This window comes from Macaca fascicularis, chromosome 11 (genome assembly GCF_037993035.2).
Source record: "Macaca fascicularis isolate 582-1 chromosome 11, T2T-MFA8v1.1".
NCBI lineage: Eukaryota > Metazoa > Chordata > Mammalia > Primates > Cercopithecidae > Macaca > Macaca fascicularis.
In genome coordinates, this window is record NC_088385.1 from 121,523,847 (window position 1) to 121,535,467 (window position 11,621).

An 11,621-nucleotide genomic window follows, 5' to 3' on the forward strand; every position below is an offset into this window, starting at 1 on the left:
GAAACCCCATCTCTATTGAAAAGATGAAAACTTAGCCAGGCGTGGTGGCGCGTGCCTGTAATCCCAGCTACTCAGGAGGCTGAGGCAGGAAAACCGCTTGAACCTAGGAGGCAAAGGTTGCAGTGAGCCAAGATCATGCCACCGCACTCCAGCCTGGGCCACAGAGTGAGACTCTGTCTCAAAAAAAAAAAAAAAATACAAATAAATTTAAATAGATACACATATAGAAAATGACTCCATCTATATAAAATTAGTCTATTTATCAGCTAGCCATGGCAGCTCACACCTGTAATCCCAGCCCTTTAAAGGGCTGAGGCAGGAGGATTACTTGAACCCAGGAGTCAGAGACAAACCTGGGCAACATAGTGAGACCCCATCTTTACTAAAAATAAAAATGATAAAAAAAAATTAGCCGGGCATGGTGGCAAAAAAAAATTAATTAATCTATCTATCTATATACCCATACACATACACACACAGACACACACGCACAAATGTTTTATAATTGTATACATGTACATATACACGCATTGCTGTCTTCCCATTCCTGAGCCTTATCACTCATTCCTGACACCCCATTCCATTTCAAAACGCCATGCATCTGTAGGAACACTCAGGCATAAGTCTAAAGAGGTAGGCAAGAACCGGATTACAAATACGGTGTTTCTGTTTGCCTTGCTAAAGAGTTTGAACTTTATCCAGATGTCCATGAAGATCCCGTGAAGGACCAGCAGCCTTAGTGGCTGACTATGAGAACAGAGGAAATACGGTGGTAAATTGGGGGCAGCTGAGGAAGAGAAGACTCTGTAATCTGAGAACAAGTTATGGCAAAAAGTGTTCTTGGGTAATCCCACAAGAGGGTCTCAAAATTCATTTAGAACTGGCCTTAACAGAAACCCCAGAACAGAGGTCAGCTCAGCTCATTCTTTCTTGTTTTCTCTGTGGTAAACTCCAGCTGGTGGTCTCAGAGGGAAGAGGCTTGTAAAATTAAAAATGAAGAGTGTTGAATCCAGCAGTTCCACTCTAGAGATATGCCCAAAAGAACTGAAAGCAGGACTTGAAGAGGTATTGATACATTTATATTCATAGCAGCATTGTTTGCAATAGCCAAAAGGTGGAAGGAAGACAAGTGTTCCCCAGTGGGTAAGCGGATAAACAAGATGTGGTATATCCATACAATGAAATATCATTGAGAGCCAAGGGTGGGCGCCAGTCCTTGAAGGCAAATAACTGTAAACCAGACAAAAAGTAACCTTGAGGTGTTTGGAGAGCCAGGTAGCAGGCAAGCGGGGCTTTTCAGCGTCATCTTTAGAATTTGCAGCTCACTAGCTCAAGGAAGTGAGATGTCGAAGCTGCCACCCAAACCAGTCAAACCAGGGTAAGATAAAGTCTTCAGAGCCCTCTATACGTTTGAACCCAGAACTCCAGATGAACTATGCTTTGAGGCAGGTGATATCATCTACATTACTGATATGAATGATGTCAATTGGTGGAAAGGCACCTCCAAAGGCAGGACTGGACTAACTCCAAGCAACTATGTGGCTGAGCAGGCAGAATCCATTGACAATCTATGTCTGAAGGAGCAAAAAGAGGCAACTTGAGTTGGTTGCGAGAGTGTTTGGACAACCGAGTGGGTGTTAATGGCTTAGACGAGGCTGGAAGCACTGCCTTAGACTAGGTTTGTCATGGGATTTCAGAGATATAGTGGAAATGCTATTTACTCAACCGAGGATTTAACCGAGCCAACAGAACAAGTTGGGAGACACAGCTTTGCATGCTGCTGCCTGGCAGGGTTATGCAGATATTGTCCAGTTGCTTCAGGCAAAAGGTGTCAGAACAGGCTGAAGAAACAATGAGAAGAAGCTGGCTTTGGGCATGGTTAACAACGCCCATGGATCTCTCCTGTAAAAGAAACAGGAGACAGATGCAGTTCGAACATTAAGCAATGCTCTTGCTATTCCAAAACTTTGTCTGCCAGAAGAGGGTTGGTAATTATTTTTTAAGTACATATGAACATGGCAGTGTTGTACTGTGTTGGAGTAGAACAGGTAAATGAAGGGTTCTTACCTTTGGTTTGCCAATAAATGACTGGATTCTTTACTGTATAAAATACATTTATGTTCACCAGAGTAGAACAAGAAGAGATGATTTCTATTTATCAAGCTAAAGGAATTTTATAATTTTTTTCTTTAAAAAAATGAGTGCCGGGCGCAGTGGCTCATGTCTGTAATCTCAGCGCTTTGGGAGCCCGAGGCAGGTGGATCATGAGGTCAGGAGTTCGAGACCAGCCTGATCAACATGGTGAAACCGCGTCTCTAGTAAAAAAAATACAAAAATTAACCGAATGTGGTGGTGCACACCTGTAATCCCTATTGGGGAGGCAGAGGTAGGAGAATTGCTTGAACCTGGGAGGTGGAGGTTGCAGTGAGCCAAGATTGCATCATTTCTCTCCAGCCTGGGAGACAGAGCAAGACTCTGTCTTGGGGGAAAAAAAATCAGGATGGTATTTTGGTTAAACTTCTTTACCTCAAGGATTGACATATTTTGAATGGATTTTTCAAAGGAGGGAAGGCTTACTATAATAATAAACCAAAATACATAACAGAAAATCATCAGCTATTCTGACAAGAATAAACATTTTAAGAGTCTTTAAAAAGAAAAGAGTAATATGATTCAGTGTTAAAAAGACAGGGATTTCTCTCTCTCTTTTTTTTTTTTTTTTTTTGATACACAGTCTTGCTCTGTCACCCAGGCTGGAGTGCAGTGGTGCAATCTCCGCTCATTGCAACCTCCACCTCCCAGGTTCACGCAATTCTCTTGCATCAGCCTCCCAAGTAGCTGGGACTACAGTCACCCATCACCACACCTAGCTAATTTTTTTCTTTTTAGTAGAGACGGCATTTCACCGCGTTGGCCAGGCTGGTCTCAAGCTCCTGACCTTAAGTGATCCGCCTGCCTTGACCTCCCAAAGTGCTGGGATTACAGGCGTGAGCCACTGCACCTGGCCAGGAAGGAATTTCTGACACATGCTCTAACACAGATGAACCTTGAGAATATTATGCTGAGTGAAATAAGCCAATCACAAAAGGACAAATACTGTATGATTCATATGAGGTATCTGAAATAGTCAAATTCATAGAAACAGAAAGTGGAATGGTGGTGGCCATTGATTAATGGGTATAGAGTTTCAGGTTTGCAAGAGGAAGATTTTCTTTTTTTTTTTTTCTTTTTTTGAGATGGAGTCTCACTCTATCACCCGGGCTGGAGTGCAGTGGTGTGATCTCGGCTCACTGCAACCTCCACCTCCTGGGTTCAAGCAATTTTCCTGCCTCAGCCTCCTGAATAGGTAGGACTAGAGGCACCCGCCACTGTGCTCAACTAATTTTTGTATTTTTAGTAGAGATAGGGTTTCACCATGTTGTCCAGGCTAGTCTCAAATTCCTGATGTCAGGTGATTTACCCGCCTCAGCTTCCCAAAGTGCTGGGATTACAGGTGTGAGTCAGCGCTCCTGGCCAGATAAAAATATTCTGAAGATCAGCTGCACAACAATGTGAATATACTTAACACCACTGCACTGTATGCTTAAAATGGTTAAGATGGTGAACTTTATATTATTTGCATTCTATGACAGTTAAAAAAATTTTTTTAAGGGTGTTGAGTTTTTTATAGTTTTCTAGCCTTCCCTTCATTTTAAATTTCTATATTTTTAAAGGCCTTGGTGCCAACCCAAGATGATTGTGGGGAATGTTATAAATATACATTGGGCTGGGCACCGTGGCTCACACCTGTAATCCCAGCACTTTGAGAGGCCAAGGTGGGCGATTGCTTGAGCTCAGGAGTTCAAGATCAGCCTGGGCAACATGGCGAAACCCTGTCTCTACTAAAAATACAAAAACTAGCCAGGTGTGGTGTCACATGCCTGTGATCCCAGTGACTCGGGAGGCTGAGTTGGGAGGATCACCTGAGCCCAGGGAGGTCGAGTCTGTAGTAAGCCAAGATCATGCCACTGCACTCCAACCTGGGTGACAAAGCAGGACTCTGTCTTAACAAAAAAAATTTAAAAATGATAAAAATAAATATAGATTAAATATATAAAACATCCTAGCAAGAGAAAAAAACTATATGTAATATAAAAACATATATAAACAGATTATATAATAAATATTCTTATATATGTATATATGATATATGTCACATATACAAACATGCACTTACTTATCCATATATTTATATCAATACAATAATCTAAACAGCACGTGGTTGGTGTGTGCTGTCTTTAGTACTGGATTATAAAATCATCAACATTTATTAGATTTGGTTGGAGCCGTTCATTGAGACATCTCTTCCTGTGAAGAGCCAAATGTAACACTAAAAGGGGGCTGTCTAACTGGGAAGAGGCTTTTGAAAGTTTTCCAGGTCCCATGTCCCCAGTCCTCCATTGTCAACCATCATCCCGTCTTCACCTAACCTGCAGTAAGTCTGACATTTCAATCCAACTCCTGAGTCTAGGCGGGTAAAGTTATTTACCAGAAAGAAATAAAAATCATGTAACAGTAATAAGTCTATGTTTGAGAACCAGTATTAGAAGTGGTAATATTTCCGATTTCTGTGTGTCTTGTTTGCTACATTGAAAAAAAAAGAAACATTTCATATGTTAAATTTGTGGTTTGTCTTAGACAGAATTCCTCCTGAGGGACAAAGATTTGAGGGCATTTAATCCATTTGGGAGGTGACCCCTGAAAGTACCACTAGTAGAGCTGGGGAATGAGACAGAGAAGAAAAGAAGCCAATTAATGAGTAGGTGACCAGTGTGGGCAGCTGGGACTCAATCCTCCTGTGCTGGGGATAGGCCCCCAACTCTGGCCATAAACTGGCCCCGAAACTGGCCATAAACAAAATCTCTGCAGCACTGTGACAAGTTTGTGATGGCCATGACGCCCACACTGAAGGTTGGGGTTTACTGGAATGAGAGCAGGGAACACCTGGCCCACCCAGGGTGGAAAACCGTTAAAGGCATTCCTGAACCACAAACAATATCATGAGCACTCTGTGCCTTATGGACATGCTCCTGCTGCAGATAACTAGCCAGACCCATCCCTCTATTTCAGCCCATCCCTTTATTTCCAGTAAGGAATACTTTTAGTTAATCTAGAATCTGTCGAAACAATGCTTATCACTGGCTTGCTGTCAATAAATACGTGGGTAAATCTCTGTGTGGGGCTCTCAGCTCTGAAGGCTGTGAGATCCCTGATTTCCCCCTCCACATTCTGTATTTCTGTGTGTGTGTCTTTAATTCCTCTAGCGCCGCTGGGTTAGGGTCTCCATGACCAAGCTGGTCTCAGCAAGCGGCTCCCAATGTGGAGGCTCGAACTCAGGCCAAAGGGTCACTGGGGTGACGGTGGGAGAACGTGGAACTAAGCTGGAGGACGCCCGAATACTCTTAAGCTATCCCCGTGGTGAGTAAGAAGGGGCACTTGGAAGCATCAGAGTAACAATGGGACAAGTGTGGGCTCTGGTTCGTTCTACCTTGGAACCTTTTCACACTGATGATGAGGAGGAAGGAGAGTAAAACGAAGTAACAGAAGAGGTAACAGAGCAGGTTTGTTTGCCAGCTAAAGCTAAAGCAGCTAAGGAGGAAGAGGTTCATCCCTACCATTCTGCACCCCCTCCTTATTTTGAAGAAAAAATGTGGCCTGACCCCCCAGATCTTTCTTTTCCGGAGGACACTGGGCGAAAAGTAGTTGCGCCAGTGACTGTTCAAGCAGTGCCTCAAGCGACCGCTCTCAGTTCTACTTAGGCAGGAATTCAACAAACTAGAAAAGAGGGTGATTTAGAGGCTTGGCAGTTCCCCGTTAGAATACACCCCCCCAGACCAACAGGGAAATGTTATAGCTACATTTGAGCCTTTTCCTTTTAAATTACTCAAAGAATTTAAACAAGCTATTAACCAGTATGGACCAGGTTCTCCTTTTGTAATGGGACTGTTAAAGAATGTTTTAAAAACTGTTAAAGAATCTCCAGTCGGATGATTCCTACTGACTGGGACCCTCTTACTCGAGTTTGTCTAACTGCTGCTGTGTTCTTACAATTTAAAACTTGGCGGGCAGATGAAGCTTCCCTTCAGGCTGCTCACAATGCCCAGGCCCAACCTCAAATTAATATAACTGCAGATCAACTTTTGGGGGTCGGCACTTGGACTGGTTTAGATGCACAAGTGGTCATGCAGCAGGATGCCATAGAGTAGCTTAGAGGAGTGTGCATTAGAGCTTGGGGAAAAATCACTTCAGGTGGAGAACAATACCCTTCCTTTAGTGCTGTCAAACAGAGACCAAAAGAACCGTATGCAGATTTTATAGCTCAGTTACAGGAGTCTCTTAAAAAAGGTGATTGCAGATTAGGCTGCTCAGGATATAGTGTAGCTTTCGACAATGCTAATCCCGATTTCCAGGCTGCTCTGCAACCTATTAGAGGGAAAGCACATTTAGTTGATTATATCAAGGACTATGATGATATCAGAGGCAATCTGCATAAGGCTACTCTGCTAGCCCAGGCAATGGCAGGACTGAGAGTGGGTAAAGGAAATACTCCATTTCCTGAAGCTTGCTTTAACTGTGGGAAGCAAGGTCATACTAAAAAAGAAAGTAGGAAAAAATCAGCGAGTCAGGCCACCAGATAGGGGAAGAAAGAAAACTACTGAGCCTGAAATATGTCCAAAATGTAAAAAAAGAAAAACATTGTGTTAATCAGTGTCACTCTAAGTTTGATAAAGATGGAAACCCGATTTCGGGAAAAGCCATGAGGGGCCTGTCCCGGGCCTCATTCCAAACCAGTACATTTCTGGCTCAGGCCATTCCCTCCCCCCTGTGCGATGTCTGTCCCCTGCCGCAGCCGGTAGTGCCGCAATAGATTTATGCTGCACAAAAGCTGTGAGCCTTCTGCCTGGGGAACCCCCGCAAAAGGTCCCAACAAGGGTCTATGGACCCTTGTCAGTGGGGACAATAGGATTACTTCTAGGAAGGTCTAGTTTAAATTTAAAAGGGGTGCAAGTACACACAGGAGTCATTGGTTCAGATTACAATGGGGAAATTCAAATTGTTGTATCTACTTCTGTCCCCTGGAAAGCAGAGCCAGGAGAGCACATAGCACAGCTCCTCATTGTGCCATATGTGGAAACGGGAAAAGTGAAATTAAATGAACGGGAGGATTTTGAAGCACAAATAAACAAGGCAAAGCAGCTTATTGGATAAATCAAATTACTGATAAACGTCCTACCTGTGAAATAACTATTCAGGTAAAGAAATTTAAAGGTTTGGAAGATACAGGAGCGTACATTTCAATCATTTCTCTACAGCACTGGCCGTCGGCATAGCCAATTCAGCCTGCTCAATTTAACATAGTTGGAGTTGGTAAAGCCCCTGAAGTATATCAAAGTCGTCATATTTTGCATTGTGAAGGGCCCGATGGACAACCTGAGACTAGTCAACCAATTATAACTTCTGTACCTATAAATTTATGGGGAAGAGATTTATTACAACAATGGGGAGCACAAATTCTAATTCCAGAGCAATTATATAGCCCTCAAAGTCAACATATGATGCATGAAATGGAGTATGTCCCTGGTATGGGACTAGGAAAAAATTTGCAAGGTTTGAAGAAACCGCTTCAAGCAGAAAGACAAAGTTCCCCCGAGGTTTAGGATATCATTTTTGATGATGGCCATTGTTAAGCCTCCAGAACCTATATCTTTAAAATGGTTAACAGATAAACCAATTCAGATAGAACAATGGCAGCTAAGTAAAGAGAAACTGGAGGTTTTAGAAGACTTCGTTAATGAACAATTAGAAAATGGACACATAGCTCCAACATTTTCCCCTTGGAATTCCCCAGTTTTCATAATTAAGAAAAAATCAGGTAAATGGAGAATGGTGACAGATCTTAGAGCCATTAATTCAGTTATACAACCTATGGGGACATTATAGCCAGGATTGCCTTCTCCTGCCATGATTCGGAAAAATTGATCTTTAGTAGTCATAGATTTAAAAGACTGTTTCTTTACTATCCCCTTAGCTGAACAAAACTGTGAATGGTTTACATTTGCAATACCTGCAGTAAACAACCTGCAGCCTGCTAAGTGTTTTCATTTAAAAGTGTTGCCACAAGGCATGTTAAACAGTTCAACAATCTGCCAGACTTATGTAGGGCAAGCAATTGAACCTACTCGTAAAAAATTTTCACAGTGTTACATTATTAATTATATGGATGATATACTTTGTGCTGCTCCCACTTGAGAAATATTACTCCAATGTTATGATCACTTGAAAAATTTGATTTCTCATGATGGTTTAATTATAGCTCCTGACAAAATTCAGACTACTCCTTACTCCTACTTGGGGACCTTAGTAAATGACACTACCATTGTGCCACAGAAGGTAACCACACGTACGGATCAATTGAAAACATTAAATATCTTTCAAAAATTACTAGGGGACATTAATTGGATACAATCTGCTCTAGGCATTCCTACCTATGCCATGAATAATCTATTTTCTATTCTTAGAGGAGATCCTAGTTTCACTAGCCCTTGGCAATTAACAAAAGAAGCTGAGGCAGAGCTGCAGCTAATTGAAAAGCAAGTCCATAAAGCTCAAATAGATAAAATAGATCCAGAGAAGACTCTAGATTTTCTAATTTTCCAACTCAGCATTCACCTACTGGTGTAATTGTTCAAGAGCAAGATCTTGTAGAGCGGCTTTTTCTTCCACGTCCTAATTCACAGACTCTAACTCCTTATTTGGATCAAATCACTACTATGATAGTTAATGGGAGAACTTGGATTGTTAAATTACATGGATATGATCCTGGAAAAATTATTGTCCCTCTCACAAAGGCACAAATACAGCAAGCTTTTATAAACAGTCTTACTTGGCAAATCCATTTAGCTGACTTTGTGGGCGTTCTCGATAATCATTTTCCTAAAATGAAACTGTTTCAATTTTTGAAATTAACTAATTGGATCCTTCCTAGAATAACTAAATTTAAACCAATTGAAGGTGCTGAGAATGTTTTTACAGACAGGTCTAGTAATGGTAAAGCTTCTTATTCTGGTTCGAAAGGTAAAGTTTTTCAGACGCCCTATACTTCAGCTCAAAAAGCAGAGCTTGTAGCTATAATTGAGATATTGACTGCTTTTAACATGGCTGTTAATGTGATTTCTGATTCTTCATATGTGGTTCATTCCACACAATTAATTGAATATGCTCAGTTACGATTTCATACAGATGAACAACTGATGACTTTATTTACCCAATTGCAAACAGCAGTTAGGAGTAGAATGCACTCTTTTTACATCACTCACATTAGGGCTCATACACCTCTTTCAAGACCCTTAACTGAAGGGAATCAAATGGCTGATCACCTAGTTGCTAATGCAATAACTAATGCTAGACACTTTCACAATTTAACCCATGTTAATGCTGCTGGTCTCAAAAGCAGATAGAGCATTACCTGGAAGGAAGATAAAGCTATTATCCAGTGATGCCCAACTTGACAAATGGTACATTCCTCATCTTTTACAAGAGGAGTTAATCCTCGAGGATTGCAACCTAATTCTCTTTGGCAAATGGATATCACACATGTTCCCTCGTTTGGGAGACTAGCTTATGTACATGTATGTGTGGACACCTTTTCTCACTTTGTCTGGGCTACATGCCAATCAGGAGAGTCTTCTGCCTGTGTTAAATGTCACCTTTTGCAGTGTTTTGCAGTGATGGACATTCCAGCTTCTATTAAAATAGATAATGCCCCAGGCTATACTATCCAAGCTCTAGCTACATTTTTCTCTATATTGAATATTAAACACATTACTGGCATCGTGTATAATTCTCAAGGACAAGCCACAGTGAAAAGAGTGAATCTCTCCCTGAAACAGCAGTTGCAAAAGCAGAGAGGGTAAAACAGGGACTGTGGGACACCCCAGATGCAACTGAATCTAGCATTATTAACTTTAAATTTTTTGAGCCTGCCTAAAGGCCAGATGTTATCAGCAGCTGAACAGCAGCTACAGAAACCAGCTGCAAAGACTGAAGCAGAACAACTGGTTTGGTAGAGAGATCCAATACCAAAATTTGGGAAATAGGTAAAATAACAACTTGGGGTAGAGGTTATGCTTGTGTTTCTCCAGGACCAAATCAACAGCCAGTTTGGATACCATCAAGATACCTTAAACCTTATCATGAACCAGATGCTAAGGAAGAGATTCAAGGAGGATCCCGAGGACCGCCCATGTCGAGACTGATGCTGAGGAGGAGCCCAATTGTTACGAGCAACACCCGTCGAACACAGCCACCTACTTGGGGACCGATCAAGAAGCTGTTGCAGATGGCAGAAGAAAACCTGAGGAAAGCAGGACAACCAGCCACAATGAGTAATTTAATGGTAGCTATGATAGCGGGGATCACCATTGCCGTGAGTATAGGCTGACACAGAACAATTATACTTATTGGGTATATTTATCAATCTTGGCTGGCAATAATGTCTGGATGTAATCACTCTATGACACAGTTACACATGCTTTCTAATCTCAGTATTCACCATCATGAATCTGCTCCTATAATTGAGGCATACCGCCCTCAAAAACCTATTTGTAAACAAAATTGAACCTGGCCAGAAAACATGAACGTACTAGTTTGGCAAGACTGCATTGCAGAACAGGCAGAGGTGCTGAACAATTATTCCTATGGAATCATTATTGATTGGTCTCCTAAGGGAATGTTTAGCTTGAATTGCACCTCTCATTGTGTGTGCCACGGCCACACTGTGTTCAGCTGGTCTGAACAAAATGGTCAGATGGTAGAAATGATAAGAAGTATGGCAAGACTTCCTGTTATCTGGAAATATGGTGGTATAGTGGCACCTCAACCTCAAATGATATGGCCTGCTGTAGGAGCTAAACATAAGGATTTGTGGAAACTATTAATGGTTCTTAATAAGATCAAAATTTGGGAAAGAATAAAAAAAAATCTAGAAGGATACTCTGCAAACTTGTCTTTGGATGTTGCAAAATTAAAAGAACAAATATTTAACGCATCCCAGGCACACCTGACCTTAATGCCAGAAACTGGAGTGCTTGAAGGAGCTGCAGACAGATTAGCAGCTAGTAACCCATTAAAATGGATAAAAACACTTGGAAGCTCTGTGATTTTAATGACGATTGTGTTATTAATCTGTGTTGTTTGTCTTTGTATAGTCTGCAGATGCAGATCCCGAGTCCCGCGAGAAGTAGCTCACCATGACAAAGCTGCCTTTGCTTTCACCACTTTCCAAAACAAATAACAGGGACATGCTGGGGATAGGCCCCCAAATCTGACCGTAAACTGGCCACAAAACTGGCCATAAACAAAATCTCTGCAGCACTGTGACATGTTCGTGATGGCCATGATGCCCACGCTGAAGGTTGTGGGTTTACTGGAATGAGGGCAAGGAACACCTGGCCCACCCAGGGCAGAAAACCGCTAAAGGTGTTCTTAAACCACAAACAATAGCATGAGCGATCTGTGCCTTAAGGACATGCTCCTGCTACAGATAACTAGCCAGACCCATCCCTTTATTTCAGCCCATCCCT

At 41.8% G+C, this 11,621-nt stretch overlaps 1 pseudogene; it reads left to right on the forward strand.

Annotated features, from left to right (window-relative positions):
- Positions 1–1,343: 1,343 nt before the first annotated feature.
- LOC102119726 (osteoclast-stimulating factor 1 pseudogene) lies at positions 1,344–11,282 on the forward strand (annotated as a pseudogene).
- The last annotated feature ends 339 nt before the right edge of the window (positions 11,283–11,621 follow it).